We start from the raw sequence: 16876 nt of genomic DNA, 5'->3' as shown, positions 1-16876 counted from the left end.
TATTTTTGGCTGTGCAAAGTGAGAAACGCATGATTATAGAATTCAAACAGATATTGTGCAGTTTTAGAAAAATTATAGAGTGAAATACAATTTAATTTACACATATATACATAATTTTATTCAAGACTAAAAAATTAATAAGCCTATTTTAAGGTTATCCATCTAAAGAAATATTCTTCGAACTAATCAGCGTTTATTAGAACTACCACAAAATCTGTCTTTATCAAGACTTAAGAAAACTAGGAGTCTAATCGACGACTAATTTAGCCTAATTAATTTATATTCTTCATAATTGCCTGCGTCAAACCGGGAAGGGAACAAGCCTAAGGTTAAAAATAATACAGTTTGGAAGAAATTCCAATCCATTTTTCCAAATTTTTCTAACAACATTAACGATCTTATAGAATCTGAATGCTAAAATGAAAACCTGTTTTAATCCACCTAGTGGTGTAATGATGCCCTTCTCATATCAATCATACTATCATATAAAATACTATGGTATTCTTAAAAATATTTTTTTTCGATTCTTAAAAGAATAACCAAAATCAGTTTGTTTAACCGTCTTCTGATAAAAACTATCAGTTGTAGAAGATACGGTTTTCGCCCTATTCAGTGATGGTATAAAACCCTGTATTTCTGGATACGGAAGTTGGATTCGGATGAAATTCAGGAATTACGTATGGGACCACATGACCTTTCATTTGAACCTAAGTTTGTGAAGATCGGTCGCGCCATTTATGAGAAAAGTTAGAACACATATTTTTATTTTTTGCACATTTTACCCCATAACTCCGGAACCGGAAGTCGGATCCAAATAATATTCAGGAGTTTTTCATGGGACCCCAAGACCTTTTATTTGAATTAAAGTTTGTGAGAATCGGTTCAGCCATCTCTGAGAAAAGTTAGTTTATTTTTTTTACAATTTTCTGCACATTTTACCACATAATTCAGGAGATTCCAAATAGTTCGAAGTAACGATGATGCTGTTTTCCTCCAACACCAACTTGAAATTTTTTCAAAATGGTGTGAGGTAAATCGAATTGCTTTGAACATTGATAAATGCTCAATCATCACGTTCACACGCAAAAAAGTTCCTATAAGATACAACTACTGCCTTGATGAAGTAGTGATCAACAGAACCACGTGTGTTAAGGATCTCGGTGTAATTCTAGACGAGCAATTATCTTTCAAGCAGCATATCAACTTTATTGTAGCAAAGGCATCTCGTAGTTAAGGATTTGTAATGAGAATAGCAAAACATTTCACAGACATTTACTGTTTAAAGTCTCTATATTGCTCACTCATTCGTACAACGCTCGAGTACTGCTCTACGATATGGAACCCATATTACCTTAACGGCTCCTACCGAATAGAATCAATACAGCGCAGCGCATCAATACAGCTACCTTGGAATAATCCTTACGGCTACGAAAGCCGTGTATTATTGATTGGACTCGACACCCTTGGCATTCGAAGTGATTTGTCCCGTGCTATGTTGATCGCCGACATGTTGAACAACAAAATAGACTGCCCTGCACTCCTCAGCGAAATTTCTTTAAATGTACGCAGTAGAGCTCTTCGGAATAACGTCTTTCTTCGATTGCCTCTTAGCCGTACGAATTATGGATATAACGGTGCTACTATCGGTCTACAACGAACTTTCAATAGAGTATCTGCCGGATTCGATTTTCATATTACGCGTAGCAGAATTCAAACGATTTTTTTAAACATACTTAGAAATAGGAATAGTTTTTGCCTTTCTCATATAGAAAGGTTATGCAATCACTGTGAAAACCGACTTTTGAACCGAGGCCCGGAGGGCGGAGTGTCATATACCATTCGACTCAGTTCGTCGAGTACGCAAAATGTCTGTGTGTGTATGTGTGTGTGTGTGTGTGTGTGTGTGTGTGTGTGTGTGTGTGTGTGTGTGTGTGTGTGTGTGTGAGAGAGTGTGTATGTGCGTATGTGTGTATGTAACGTTTTTTTGCACTAACTTTTCTCGGAGATGGCTGAACCGATTTTCACAAACTTAGATTCAAATGAAAGGTCTTGTGGTCCCATACAAAATACCTGAATATTATTTGGATCCGACTTCCGGTTCCGGAATTATGGGGTAAAATGTGCAAAAAATTGTGAAAATAAGTGCACTAACTTTTCTCAGAGATGGCTGATCCGATTTTCACAAACTTAGATTCAAATTAAACGTCTTGAGGTCCCATACGAAATTCCTGAATATTATTTAGATCCGACTTCCGGTTCGAGAGTTATGGGGTAAAATGTGCAAAAATAAGGAAATATGTGTTTTAACTTTTCTCATAGATGGCGCGACCGATTTTCACAAACTTAGATTCAAATGAAAGGTCCTGTGGTCCCATGCGTTATTCCTGAATTTCATGCGGATCCGACTCCCGGATCCGGAAATATAGGGTAAAGTGTTTTAAAAAATTTATACCATCACTGAAAAGAGCGAAAAACCGTAAAAAGTTTTTTAAATCGACCTCAAATCTTTTCCAATTGATAGTTTTTATCAGTAGACGGTCAAACAAATCTATTTCGATTATTCTTTTAAGAATCGAAGAAAAATAATTTTGAAGAATACCACAGTATTATATATGATAGTTTGATTGATGTGAGAAAGGCATCATTACACCACTAGGTGGATTAAAACAGGTTTTAATCATTGGGACTACACATTGTCTGTTGATTACATGTAAACAAATAAATAAAGTGTTCAAAGTGTTCAAAGACCCGGACGTCGGATTAAAGCAATATTCAGAAATTTTGTATGGGACCACAAGACCTTTCATTTGTTTTTAGGTTTGTGAAAATCGGTTCCGCCTTTTCCGAGAAAACTTAGTGCATAAATACGTCACATATACACATATGCGCATATACAGAGAGAGAGAGAGAGAGAGAGAGACATTTTGCGTACTCGACGAACTTAGTCGAATGGCATATGACACTCGGCCCTCCGGGCCTCGATTCAAAAGTCGGTTTTCACAGTGATTGCATAACCTTTCTATATGAGAGAGGAAAAACACGTGCGCCTTCCAACCCATTTTCTAACGAAAACAATTTCTTGATAGGTGGATCGGCCACGTCAGTTTTTTTTAATGACAGTTGCCCTAGCATAACAGGTAGACAACTATCACTTAATTCTTCTAATGTAAATAAACAACAAGTGATAAGTTTTTGATCGTGAATATCTCTTGGTGTATATATCTAATCAACATAATTTTTGCTACATGCCATCGGAAATATGATCACAATTTTATGATAAAATTTTCAGTTGTGTGACATAATCTCAAACTATTCAAAATTAAACCTTTCTGAAATGTTTGGTATAAACGAGTATCAAAGAGGATAATTCATAAGGCGCGTTTGCCTTTTTCGTATTTTTAAAGCTCTTAGCTCAGTGATTTGTGAAAGGATTTATATAATCTAACTACCAATAGAATCGAAATTTTTCAACTTAAGCGTGTAAAGAAAAAACATTGAAGTATTTCAATAGTACACTATTGAAAAACCTTTCTTATTTGACCCATGTCAACACCAGCCAATCAGACCGCGTTCTGAGGAAGAGAACAAAATATCTGCTGCTGTACAACAAACCGTTCGAGAAAATGTTCCGAACAGTGTTTAATATCGTAGTGAGTTCCACAATTTGGTTCTTCTGAAAGGCAGGAATGAATCCTGTACAGCATCCGGATAGTTTCTTTCAAAGAAATGCAAATCCGAAATGAAATATCGAAATTAAAATTCTATATGCTGCTATTTTTATAGTCGTTAGGACCGCCCATTAGTGAAAAAGCTACAAACGAAATTGCATAAAAGGAAATCTCTTAATTAAAAAAATTACCAAAAATTGAATCAGTTTGGATTCTATCGCCACTGTGAGCAGATGTGTTTTATGTCGTCTGCACAGCTAGTTTCGCTTTCGACAAGAGCGATTACGACACAGCTGCCAGTCATTGGCATTGAAAAAAAAACAACGGTGGAGAGCATTGCACAATATCAGCCGTTCTAATGGCTCTAAAAGTTTTCTAAAGAACTATTAGAATTTCTTGCTAGCAAATCGAAGGGAAATATCATCAGTTTAGTGCGAATCTAGAACTGTTTGATTTGATTTTTGCACTTTTCGCTGCGTGAAATTCACAGTAATCTAGATCAAATGAAGCCTTCTTTGTTTTTGCGAAAATTGTGGAAAAGGGTTGCATAATTCATACAATTGATCAACTAATTGATATTCGGAAGTGTTAAGGAACATGTCAGTTGTTTTCGTATTCACGACATCCAGTTATGTCTCTGACATTACACACCCGCCTTTTTTGTTTTGTTTTCGTTTTGGCTATACGTGAATTTCCTAACCTTACGGTGGTCCTCGTGTATGTGTTTTCCTTTGACGCCATTCTGTTCCATGGTATGCTTCTATCGTTGCTATATCTGTGGGGTGATCGAATGGTTGCTAGTCTCGGACTCTGGGTACCGTGTCGTTTTCATTCCTAATGGCTTATTCTTCTGTGTTGGTGATTCGTATTAGAGCTTCTCGGTGATTAGTTACTCACTTCATTGGGCATAGTTAAGAATTGATCGTTTTCTCATTTGCGTTTTGGGCATCATTGGGATTACTGTCAGTAGTACTAATAGTTCCGCAAAAAAAATGTGGTGAAGTTTCTTCGTACAATGTGTTGAGGCTCCTAGCAGCTTTTATGTGTTTATTGTGTATACGATATAAATTACCACAATAAAAGCACATGGGATTTATAGAACACTAACACGAAATACGCTGAAGATAGTATATATAATACAATGATACCAATAACACAGATAAGACACAAAATTATAATGCAACACGAATACATAGGCACAAAACGAGGCTTAAAAAATGAGACATAGGCAGAAGCAAGTCAATTGGAATCAAATTATTGGATCGTGAGTAGCTTACATGGATGTAATAAACGTTTTAATGTTACAAAGGTGATTGAACTTTGTTAGAGGGCATTGACCCGCAAGTGAGATGAGAAATAAAGAATCCGGCCTCAATTTTATGATTTTCAAATACATTTAATGGTCCTTCGAGCCGGATTTCTTCACAAAGATAAAAGATAAAAGGTGCGGTAACCACAAAGAATGATCAAAAGTGATAGTATAGGCGGCTTTGTGATAGGAAAAATCGATCAAAGTGTGCTGCTAGAGACAGCAAGAGTACTAATAACCATTTGCAATTCCAATGCAACTTGTAATCGTGAAAATCGAATGAGATAGAATTCATCAATTGTAAAACGGCGATCGGAAATAACGGCTTGGTGGTGGAGCTGCTAGTAAATGGAACAGGTGGGTGAAAATCATTCGTCAATATAAAATATACCCTCTGTTTGGTTCGTTAATTTCGCAAATTCTTTGTTCGCCTGTTAATATTACTCCTCTAAAAGCGAAAAAATGAATGACGAAGAAAAACATTTGGACAAAGGAAAACTCCAACAGCGGTTGTCAAATCTACAGGAATCAATGCCTTTTCTGGAAATGTTCTTGAAAAAATACAAGCCAGAAGAGCATTTATGTCAGGTTCAGATTCGGCTAGAGAACTTAGAAGAATTCTTCACACAGTTTGCGGAAGTAGCTGCAGAGTTAGAATCATATTCAACAGATAAATTCCCGATCAGCTTCAAAAAGGAGCGTTATACGTTCGAGTCACTATACTATTCAATTAAAGCAAGCCTTTTGTCTAAGCTACCCAAATCAGAGTCCACGCTCGCTTCGTCAACTTCAGCTACTACCACTGTTTCATCTATCGCGCATTATCATTATCCCGAGCTCCCGTTAATTAAATTTAGTGGCCGATCGGAGGATTGGGTGTCGTTTCGGGACAGTTTTATCACTGGAGTCGGGAAACGAACAGAAATCCGTGATATTGATAAATTGCAGTATTTAAAAGGTTCGGTACAAGGTGATGCACGAAGATTAATCGGTCATATAGAACTTAGCGAAGAAGGATATCAACTAGCTTGGCATGACTATTTTTATTCATTAAGACACCTATTGTCAGATGGATTATATAGCAACAAATAAACAAATAAACAAATAAACAAATTATTAATTCGTCGTTATGAGAGTAAACGGCGGTTAACTTTGTGCCATTTGCAAGCTCTGTATGAAACACCATCGATGCAAAGGGAATCTAGTGATGAGTTACTTCGGTTAATCGATAGTTTTGAGGAGCATCTGTCTACGCTGAAACATTTAGGTGAGCCAGTTAGCGGTAGGAGCTCAAGTCTAGTGTATCACATGTATGTGCGGTTGGATACAAACACAAAGCGCGAATGGGATAGACATTGCAATGATGTTGATTCATTAGATCAAGTAACAGACAAGCGAAATGATGCGGATGGTATGCCTGTTTATAGCGACATGATCCGTTTCTTACAAGGTTACGCTAAGGTTTTGCGTTTGTCGAAGCAAGTGTCAACCAGCAAAGGTGAAAGGTCGTTTAAAGGAAACAATAGTGCACGGTATGCTTCTCATTTCACAACAAATTCGGGGCAATCGTCGTCAACGCCGCCGGGTTGTTTTCAATGCAGACAAAACCATTACATTTATCAGTGTCCAGATTTTCGGAATCTTTCGATCAGTCAACATTACGATTTGGTGAACCGCAACGGATTGTGCAATAATTGTCTCCGTACCACAAAACATACTGCTGGAGCTTGTCCATCAAGAACAAAAAGCACAATACACTACTTCACGATCCTAGAGGTGATCAACGAGGTGATTTAAATCAGCAGCAGACCTCGGGATCTCGTAATCATTCTAATGCGCAATCACAATCATCGACTACAGGGGGACCATCGAACAATCAATGTCAACAATCTGGTAGTTGTCAGCAACCAGGTCAATCAACAGGCCGATGTCCAGGCATGTCCAGGTAACCCATACTGCCACTCCAGCTATTGAATGTTCATATGCAGCGCAAAGCAAAAATCAAAATCGCATTGTGTTGCTACCAACTGCGTTTATCAATGTGGAAGATAAAATGGGGAAGTTGATTCAGTCTCGATGTGTTTTAGATTCAGCTTCACAGTGCCATTTTATTTCGAATGACTTTTGCAACAAATTGAAACTACCGCGCAGAAGAATTCCGTTTCCTATCATTGTCTCTGGAATTGGTTGTGCATCGACAAACGTAACTCATTATATTGTTGCTGAAATTTCGTCCCTTCATTCCAGGAAACGCTTGTCGCAATAATTCTTCGCTTTAGGATGCATCCGTTTGTTGTAGTAGCGGATATTACTAAAATGTATCGTCAAATATTAGTTGATCCAGACGATCAATCGTTGCAAAGAATTTTCTGGTGTTGCTTAACTGACGATCAATTAAAGGTTTATCAACTGTTAACGGTGACATATGGAACTAATTGTGCTCCCTTTTTAGCAACCATAGTTCTTCAAAAATTAGTAGAAGATGAATCAATAAACTACCCTTTAGCGGCACAAGTGGAGCGCAAAGGTTTTTATGTGGACGATATGTTAACTGGGAGTGATAGTGTTCAGGAATTCCGAGAAATCATCAAGCACGTGATTGGAATGATGTCATCGGCAGGCTTTATACTACGAAAATGGTCACCGAACAATCCGGAGGTGCTAGCTGACATTCCTATTGACCATCAGGAATGCCAGCAAGAACTAGATTTGGATCACGAAGGCTCAACAACCACGCTGGGGCTTCGTTGGGTGACTACGGCAGATGAGTTGCGATTCAAGCAACAAAAATTTTTATACAAACGTTGTGGAAGCTTCATATCGATTGGGACACTCGTCTTTCTTCATGCTTCCAAGTCGAGTGGCGGGAATTCCAAAAACAAATTCTCAACATAGGACAACTCAGTGTATTACGTTTTTATTTTTATCGTTGAATAAAGCCAGTTCATGTGAGTTGCATGGCTTTAGTGACGCATCAGAAGCACCATATGAAGCATGTTTATATCTTCGTTCGATTACTCCAGACGGATATTGCACCGTGCGACAACTCACTTCAAAGTCACGTGTTGCTCCGATTGAGAACAAATCCATCCCGCGTTTGGAACTTTGCGCAGCGCTGTTGTTGGCGCATCTGTTGGAAAAGACAGAGGAGAGCCTCGAGATCAAGGCCTATGTATACTTGTGGACGGACTCTACCGTTGTACTGAGCTGGCTTGCTAGCATTCCCTCAACTTGGAAAACATTCATTGCCAATCGAGTTGCAGAAATTCAAGAATTGACACCGCATGCTACTTGGAATCATGTGCCTAGCGAAGACAATCCCGCAGATTTGATATCCCGCGGCCTTGACGTGATTTCATTATTGAATTCATCATTGTGGTAGAATGGTCCGTCGTGGTTATTAACTACTCTCCTACCTTGGCCAGCGAAGTTCATTGCGAGAAACAAGGCAAGTCGTAGCGGCCCAGAATTCGAAACACGAAAAACTGTTACCTTATCAACGATCTCAACACGAGAAGATGCTGACCTCATCTCCAGATTTTCGACATTACGTCGTTTACTTACCTTCTCCGCCTGGGGACTGAGATTCGCACACAACTGTCGTAGGACACCAAGTAAACGTCGGGTAGAACCATTGACACCGGAAGAGAAACACGTAGCACTCATCCATCTCATTCGTAGTATGCAAGAAAAACATTTTAGTTTGAAAATTGCTGCCTTGAAGAAAGGGAAAATGATATCGAGATCTTCGAAACTCCGCTTTCTTAAGCCAACATTAATTGATGGGCTTATTAGTGTCGGAGGACGTTTGCAAAATTCTAGGATTGCCATCGATACCAAATATCCATTGGTATTGCCTGCGAAGGAACACCTAACAAAACTCATTGTCTGGGCAGAACATTTTAAAACTCTTCATGGGGGTCCACAACTTCTGTTGTCTACAATCCGTTAACGATTCTGGCCATTAAGTGGACGAAATCTGGTCCGTCGTGTGGTTCAATCATGCGTCACATGTACAAGAGCCAAACCTCAAACACTAGAACAATTGATGGGGAACCTTCCACAAGATCGCATCACCAGCAGATATGTTTTCGAAAGGGTGGGAGTTGATTTCGCTGGACCAATGTATATTCGATCCGGAATCCGTAGAGTGCAAGCTATAAAGGGGTGTGTAGCAGTTTTCATCTGTCTGGCAACCAAGGCAACACACCTTGAGGTTGTGATGAATTTGAGTACACCTGCCTTCTTGGCAGCAATTCGACGTTTTACAGCCCGGCGGGGCAAACCTTCTGATATTTATTGCGACAATGCAAAAAAAATTCGTGGAGCGATGGCTTAATTCGAGTAGCTACAGTGCGAACAGCGAATGGAGTTGATACGCGAGGTATATCTAAACTCTGCTTATTGCCAGTGGAAGTAGATCCAGAAAGAACATCAATGACCACTCGACCATGTTCCACGGCGGCCGGCAAGCCGAAGGTAGCAACCGAGATTAATGAGGTGTTCGGCGAAAGGAACCAGATACACCATTGAAGGATAACGAGCAGTCCATCTTGTCAGAGTACAACGGTGAAAAATAAACCCAGCAGGCGGTTCCAGCAAAATTGCGATGGCATGTACTCCCGAAGCCCATGGCTTCGGGCACAGTTAAGTATCGAAGTTCTAATTTTCATGTATTTCTCTGCAAAACCTTACATGCATCATATGTTGCAGATATATACCATTCAAAGACGTTGACGGCGCTGGAACCCACCAAACGATACACCACGAAGATCGAAGAAGCAACTGGAAGCAGTACAGATAGTAAGAGGATGAGAAAGATGCATATCGAAATGGCATCACTAGCAACGAGGATCGAGAGTATAAAGATGTACACAGAGCATCGACAGCGATGAACAGCTCAACACAATGAGACGGCAGCGTGAATACTACAATACGAGAAACAGCGAAATAGTAACATATTGAAATGAAGAATACAAACATACGATACAAAAATTAAAAAAATATATATATATGATTAACTCAAAATTCAGGCGACCGGTACACTAACACAAAATACGCTGAAGATAGTATATAGAATACAATGATAGCGATAACACAGATGAGACACAAAATTAATATGCAACACGAATACATAGGCACAGAACGAGGCTTAAAAGATGAGACATAGGCAGAAGCAAGTCAGTTGGAATCAAACTATTGGATCGTGAGTAGCTTACACGGATGTAATAAACGTTTTGATGTTACAAAGGTGATTGAATTTAGTTAGAGGGCATTGACCCGCAAGTGAGATGAGAAATAAAGAATCCGGCCTTCATTTGATGATTTTCATATACAGTTGCCATTTCTTCAATTTGTTATCACGTCTTCCGTACTAAGCTTTGGTAAATTTTCTGTCTCGATTTTTCAACTCTGCTGTTCTTCCTTCTGACATCTTGGTGGTTCCACGGTTCCCTTTGTCTCCAACCTGCCACCGCATCCGATCACACCCTCTCGTTTCTTAGGTAGCTTGGCTAAGCTACCGACATCATTCCATCTGCGACGACTATTTTCGAGCAAGTACACAATTTGGGACTCCAAATTGTAAAAATAACACTCCTAGTCATTTTGTATGATTCTGTGCCTCTAATGTAAGTTTTCATATTTATGTTTTTTTTTCGTTCAAGTAGCTCGCACCTCTTTAACCCGTAGATGCAGGTCGACAACCCGTCTGTCTGTATAAAGAAAATTGTTATTAAAATTGCGGCATGCTTGTAGCAGGTTATTAATTTTGATAATGTGTATGCTATTTTTTTCTAAACTGTCCCAGAACTAGCTTCCATGCCGTATTCATTTTAATGGTGCCTTACCATCCTCAGAAACCATAGCATCAGAAGTCGTCCTTCCGTTCTATTACTGGAATCGGTTCTAAACTGGTCGGTTGTCTAGTATCCATGCCGCAGCTCCTCTCCCCGACTACCAGGGCTGGTTCTTCCGGTGTGTATTCCTGTTTTCCTTTCTAAAAATAGACTCAAATCTAGGTTTCAATATTTTTCCAATAATAACAGTAACCCATAAAGTAACTTAGATTCTAATTACGTGCTGAATGTGTTGTCTTCAATCAAAAATAATATAATTTTTTATTTGTTTTGTTATGTTTAGATCACCCACGTGCTGTTTTTTGGTACTCGTTTTGTTTCCAAACTATTCCCCTTTATGCTGCAAATTTCTATCTCTCTGTTTCTTGAGGATTCCAATATTATTAATTTGTTAGTGACAGAGTTTTCATATATATGTATTTTTGCCTTTCTCATATAGAAAGGTTATGCAATCACTGTGAAAACCGACTTTTGAACCGAGGCCCGGAGGGCCGAGTGTCATATACCATTCGACTCAGTTCGTCGAGTACGCAAAATGTCTGTGTGTGTATGTGTGTGTATGTGCGTATGTGTGTATGTAACGTTTTTTTGCACTAACTTTTCTAGGAGATAGCTGAACAGATTTTCACAAACTTAGATTCAAATGAAAGGTCTTGAGATCCCATACAAAGTTCCTGAATATTATTTCGATCCAACTTCCGGTTCGAGAGTTATGGGGTAAAATGTGCAAAAAAAGAATATATATGTTTTAACTTTTCTCATAGATGGCCCGACCGATTTTCACAAACTTAGGTTCAAATGAAAGGTACTGTGGTCCCATGCGTTATTCCTGAATTTCATGCGGATTCGACTTCCGGATTTGGAAATATAGGGTGAAATGTGTTAAAAATTGTACACCATCACTGAAAATGAGGAAAAACCTTAAAATATTTTCTAAATCGACCTCAAATCTTTTCCAATTTTAAAGTTTTTATCAGTAGACGGTCAAACAAACCGATTTCGGTTATTCTTTTAAGAATCGAAGAAAATTTTTTTTTGCCTTTCTCATATAGAAAGGTTATGCAATCACTGCACAGTGGTCCAGGAAGCAAAATTAGCAGGAAACAATTGTTTACGCTTTTATTATTGGGCTTAGAAATTTGAAGTCTTCGGCACATTAGTTGCAATTAATAAACTGCGTTTTTCGGCCACAGTGGTTTTAGGGTGGTCCTAAAGCAAACTATGAATTAAAAAATTATTTCAAAATCTGAATGAGATAGAACAATGCATCCTTCCACAATAATTTAGAATAATCAATTTGAGGCAACTTTGTCGAAGATATTGGTTGTGTATCTTTAACCGTTTTTACATTAGAACGGTTTACATATCCTAAGTTAGGGTGCTTCTTAAAAAAACAGTTTTTATTCAATAACTTTTTCATTTGAATTTTCTCAATAAAGTAATGTTCTAAGAAATTCAAGAGCCTAAAATGGCGCAACTTTTGGTAGAAGAAGATTTTTTTTATACTACCTGGTTCAATAGTTATGATAGATTTTAACAAAAAAATACGCCTTTTTTAAAAAACGGTTTCCAAAAATGGCGCAACCCGAAAAAAAAATTTTCGATTGCATGTGATAGCTTATACATTTTTATATAATATGAAAAAATTTGGAAAACAGTTATTTTTCTATCTCATTTAAATCAAAATTCCGTGCAAGTATTTTTGTACTTTATCATATAATATCTAGCTTAGTAACATACTAAGGAGTGTTAGAAAAAGAATATTTCATGACAAATATTTACAATCTATTCTTTGGACATTTGTCGTACATGTAATAAGATGTAACTTTTAAATTTTTTATCTTTCTCATAAAGAAAAGTTTTACAATCACTGTGAAAACTGAGTTTTGAACAGAGGTCCATAGAGCCGAATATCATATACTAATCAAAAGTGTTTGTGTTTGTCACACTCAGTTTCAATGGGGATCTCAGAGAAACCTCCTAAATTTCATTTCATTTATATGCAATTACATGGTGAAAAGCGCCAACAAATCAATTTCCAAGTGTTTCTTATAAGTGGCCATGGAAAGGAAGGGAAAAAAAATCTAAAAAAAAAGAAAGGGAAGATAAAATCTCCACAACTCCAAAACTACTTAGTAAAATTAATTTGAACAATATGTATATTAACGAGTATCATATTACAATTTTAGATGCCGTGTATTTTCTGGAAGGAAAACTTTTTTAGTATTTTTGTTTATTTTGTTTTTCAGAGAAATGATGGGATCGGAAGTCATTAGAAGCCTTAAGAACAGATCTTCTAAATTGACCTGCCTGTTGAATTTTCTTGTATTATTCTCCCTAAATCTTCGAATGCATTTCTTTCTCGTTTCTGCTGCTTCTTCTGAGAACATTCCAATTGGAAGAATTTCATATTGTACAATAGCGACTCCATGCACGAGTAATTTGTGTACAGTTGGTGACAAAGCGTACCAACCATACAACTTGTTTTATAGCTCATGTGTACTGTTCGTATATATTCCGAAAGACACCACATGTTAATTAGACACGAAAGTTATTAACGATTTGACGGGAACTTCTTCACAAGCTTGCTTCATTTGTCGGTGATCCGTAATGAAACTTAATCTTCCAAAAGAAGCAGTAGACTCGGATGATGATCCTTCCAAATACGAGTTCGGACTCTCTCCGCTTCATGCGTATATTCGCACTATGGAGTTGCTTCTCAAGATTTCTTATCGACCAACGTGGAATGTTTCAAAGAATAATAATGCAGTGAGTCATCATGAAAAATCTATCTGTTCGGCTCTTCGAGAACAATTGGGTCTACAATCAGTGAACCTCGGCCAGGGGGAGGAAATTCAAACAGCGGTAATGTTGCGAGGCGGTTTTTTGAAGGAAGAGAAATAGTTGCTAAAATTACAGGGCTGAATCATGATTTATTGGAAAGATTTTATGTTATACTATCACTAATTAACAGCAAAATGGAGATCGATGTGGTGTTTTTCGGAATATATACGAACAGTACACATGAGCTATCAACAAGTTGTATGGTTGGTACGCTTTGTCACCAACTGTACACAAATTACTCGTGCATGGAGTCGCTATTGTACAATATGCAATTCTTCCAATTGGAATGTTCTCAGAAGAAGCAGCAGAAACGAGAAAGAAATGCATTCGAAGATTTAGGTAAAATAATACAAGAAAATTCAACAGGCAGGTCAATTTAGAAGATCTGTTCTTAAGGCTTCTAATGACTTCCGATCCCATCATTTCTCTGAAAAACAAAACAAACAAAAATACTAAAAAAGTTTTCCTTCCGGAAAATACACGGCATCTAATATTGTAATATGATACTCGTTAATATACATATTGTTCAAATTAATTTTACTAAGTAGTTTTGGAGTTTTGGAGATTTTACTAAGTAGTTTTTTTTTCTTCCTTTCCATGGCCACTTATAAGAAACACTTGGAAATTGATTTGTTGGCGCTTTTCACCATGTAATTGCATATAAATGAAATGAAATTTAGGAGATTTCTCTGAGATTCCCATTGAAACTGAGTGTGACAAACACAAACACTTTTGATTAGTATATGATATTCGGCTCTATGGACCTCTGTTCAAAACTCAGTTTTCACAGTGATTGTAAAACTTTTCTTTATGAGAAAGATAAAAAATTTAAAAGTTACATCTTATTACATGTACGACAAATGTCCAAAGAATAGATTGTAAATATTTGTCATGAAATATCCTTTTTCTAACACTCCTTAGTATGTTACTAAGCTAGATGTTATATGATAAAGTACAAAAATACTTGCACGGAATTTTGATTTAAATGAGATAGAAAAATAACTGTTTTCCAAATTTTTTCATATTATATAAAAATGTATAAGCTATCACATGAAATCGAAAAATTTTTTTTCGGGTTGCGCCATTTTTGGAAACCGTTATTTAAAAAAAAGGCGTATTTTTTTGTTAAAATCTATCATAACTATTAAACCAGGTAGCATAAAAAAATCTTCTTCCACCAAAAGTTGCGCCTTCTTAGGTTCCTGAATTTCTTAGAACATTACTTTATTGAGAAAATTCAAATGAAAAAGTTATTGAATAAAAACTGTTTTTTTTAAGAACCACCCAAACTTAGGATATGTAAACCGTTCTAATGTAAAAACGGTTAAAGATACACAACCAATATCTTCGACAAAGTTGCCTCAAATTGATTATTCTAAATTATTGTGGAAGGATGCATTGTTCTATCTCATTCAGATTTTGAAATAATTTTTTAATTCATAGTTTGCTTTAGGACCACCCTAAAACCACTATGGCCGAAAAACGCAGTTTACTAATTGCAACTAATGTGCCGAAGACTTCAAATCTCTAAGCCCAATAATAAAAGCGTAAACAATTGTTTCCTGCTAATTTTGCTTCCTGGACCACTGTGCAGTGTAGTGATTCAGAATTATTTAGCTGATCGCACTCTTCAGGTTAGATATCAGAATTGTAAATCTGAATTGCTACCCGTACGAGCAGATGTTCCGCAGGGTTTGAGCGTAGCTCCAATCTTGTATAATATTTTCACTTCTGGTCTTCCAAATCTACCCGTCTACCCGTTGGTTGTCAGAAATCGCTATACTGTGACGACACAAGTCTGTTAGCCAAAGGAAGAAATCTAAGAGTGATCCAAAGTCACCTACAAAGAAGCTTAAATATTTTCAGCGATTATCTGTCATAATGGAAAATTAAACCAAATGCAGCAAAAACGCAATTAATTATCATTTCTCATTCGCCAAGAGCTTCTTTTCTTAAACCAAACAATAATCATGTTATCAAACTGATTGGATTGGAATTGACATGGTCTGATCAAGCTAAATACTTAGGTTTAACGTATGACAAAAACTCACTTTTAAGGATCGCATTGAAAGAATCCAGGCAAAGTGTAATAAAAATATTAAATGTTTATATCCTCTTGTAAACAGAAATTCTAAGCTCTGTTTAAAGAATAAATTATCAATTTATAAACAAATTTTCCGTCCAGCCATGCTTTATGCAGGACCAATTTTGTTGAGTTGTTGTTCTACCTGAAAATGATTTTGAAGCGTCCTCCCTGGTTTAGTACAAATGAGTTACACAGACTCACAAATATAGAACCATTAGATGTTATGTCACATAATATTATGAGCAAATTCCGACAAAAATCGATGCAATCTTCAATTGAATCGATTTGCTCTTTGTATTAGTTAGTAAGTTAGTATATAAGTTCCTTTTCCCCATTACACAATACAAGTAGGTTTACAATTTTCCCTACACAAACAGCACAGAATTGCGGAAACAAATGATGCCTAAATGGTAATAACCAAATCATATATATGATAAATAATTTGATTTTTCCTCGCGCTGTGTGGTAAGAACTACTCGTATAAATTTTTGATGTCCAAGTTTGTTTGATCATTAATGAACGAGTGTTACTTTAATAACAGCTGATTTTGTTTTGGATTTAAGGGTTGATAACAGTACGCTACAGACGTAGATTTTTTTGCTATTCCACCGTTCCAAATTTTTTTTTTTTTTGAGACGGTGATGAATGTTGAAAAACCCATCTGATAATGTCTTCGAAATTTAGTTGAGAATATTCTGTGAAATTTTCAGAATGATTCATTGAGATTACCGCTCGTGTTGTATTTATCTGACTGAAGATCTGCTGAAAATAACATCGCTTGGAATGACATACCTCTACTTGTTCATCGAATATCTCATCTTTGAAGGCTTATATCTTAAATCTACCGTGATAAAGTCTAGATAATTTTATTCGTTTCGATTTCGTGGTAGTTTCTGTGAAAAAAGAGGAGAGAAGAGAAAAAAATCTACTCAGCAAGACTCCTAAAGACACCGATGCAAAGGGAATTGAGGGAGTCAGGGAGGAAGATTCAAAATCTATACGCGACCCACTGTCCTCAGACCTTAAGGTTTGCGTCGGTGACATGCCGGGCCCCGTATGTGTATTTAGTAGATCTTACAAGAACAAGCTGTCAAAGCTTCATAGTTTATTG

At 37.0% G+C, this 16876-nt stretch overlaps 1 protein-coding gene across 3 annotated transcripts in view; it reads left to right on the top strand.

Annotated features, from left to right (window-relative positions):
- The window catches only part of LOC131434826 (aryl hydrocarbon receptor), a 698066-nt gene that overhangs the window by 137718 nt on the left and 543472 nt on the right, over positions 1-16876 (top strand). The window lies entirely within an intron of this gene.

The sequence above is a fragment of the Malaya genurostris genome, chromosome 3 (assembly GCF_030247185.1).
Source record: "Malaya genurostris strain Urasoe2022 chromosome 3, Malgen_1.1, whole genome shotgun sequence".
Classification (NCBI taxonomy): Eukaryota; Metazoa; Arthropoda; class Insecta; order Diptera; family Culicidae; genus Malaya; species Malaya genurostris.
Note: the sequence above shows the minus strand (reverse complement) of the source record. Positions and strands in the feature narration are given on the sequence as shown.